The 1,177-nt window shown below is 54.7% G+C and overlaps 1 non-coding gene across 1 annotated transcript; it reads right to left on the minus strand.

The window, feature by feature from the left end:
- Positions 1-713: 713 nt before the first annotated feature.
- TRNASTOP-UCA (transfer RNA opal suppressor (anticodon UCA)) lies at positions 714-800 on the minus strand. Its single transcript has one exon. It is a non-coding gene; the product is annotated as a tRNA-Sec (tRNA).
- Positions 801-1,177: the final 377 nt, after the last annotated feature.

The raw sequence follows: 1,177 nt of genomic DNA on the forward strand, positions 1-1,177 counted from the left end.
TTACCTGCTTAACTCTGGATGGCACTGCGCCCCTCAAAAAGCAACCAGGAACACAGGAGAGCTGATAATTCTCGCTATTCTAAAATTCACTATTCTGTAATTCATCAGGCAGAATCGCCCTTCCCACTTGTGGGGCCAGGAGATAATATGAAAATACCCTTCCAATCCTCACTGTCCCCTGCGGTGGGGGTGGTTGGGGTCTCGTCCTAACTAGAGGCTCCACAAATCATTGACTGGAGAGCTGTTGCAACAGGATATCACAAAATAAATGCCTTCTGCTTGAAGAATATGTTTTTTAGCTTGACGCTAACCTTTCTTTTTCATGGGGCTGGGTGACATTATTAGCACCCTTGCTTACTGCTGAAGTGAAGCATCTTTGTTGCAGCGTGGGTGGGAGATGGGTTATCGTCAATATGGAGCAGATCTAGAGAATGACTTCTGTTATTTACTTCTTTTCTGTTCCTTGTAGGACATGTGACACAGTTTAACAAAGATCTGCTTAGCTAAAAAAAATCCAATTAAAACCTGAATTGTCCTTCGGCTGTGCCTGGCACGCTGCCATTTCAGCAGTCCAGCGGGAATGAAGTGGAAGAAGAGCAAACACAACGCGCTGCTGGTGCGGTGACACTTGGGGACAGCGCGGCCAGCGCTGTTTGTGCCCGAGGACGGTCGGGCTTGGCGCTGCTGGGACAAAAAAAAGGAAAAATGGGATCCGCCCGAAAGGTGGAATTGAACCACTCTGTCGCTAGACAGCTACAGGTTTGAAGCCTGCACCCCAGACCACTGAGGGTCATCCGGGCAATTCCAACCGCGCATGTCACATCCTATATGAATTCCCATAGTTCCTTCATGCCTAGGTAATGGCGAGAAGCGTTTTCCCGCGGTATGATCCCTCTGCCTGTTCCCAAATCGCACACGGCCGCACGGAGCGGAGGATGCGGCGGTGACATGAGGGGCGGCCGGAGCGGCCCCCGCCGCTATCCCAGAGACCCCCGGGCGCGCATGCAAATTAAAGCGCGGTGATTGGCTGTGGCCGCGGGGGCGGGGCGGGCCCCGCTGAGGGTGAGTCACGGCGCTTCCCAGAAGGAGCGGGGCGGCCCCGCGGCCTTCCCGGAGCACCGGGGACCCTGACAGCCCGGCCGGGACCGGGACAGCTTCTTGTGCAACCGCGGGGGCG

Source organism: Taeniopygia guttata, chromosome 3 (genome assembly GCF_048771995.1).
Source record: "Taeniopygia guttata chromosome 3, bTaeGut7.mat, whole genome shotgun sequence".
NCBI lineage: Eukaryota > Metazoa > Chordata > Aves > Passeriformes > Estrildidae > Taeniopygia > Taeniopygia guttata.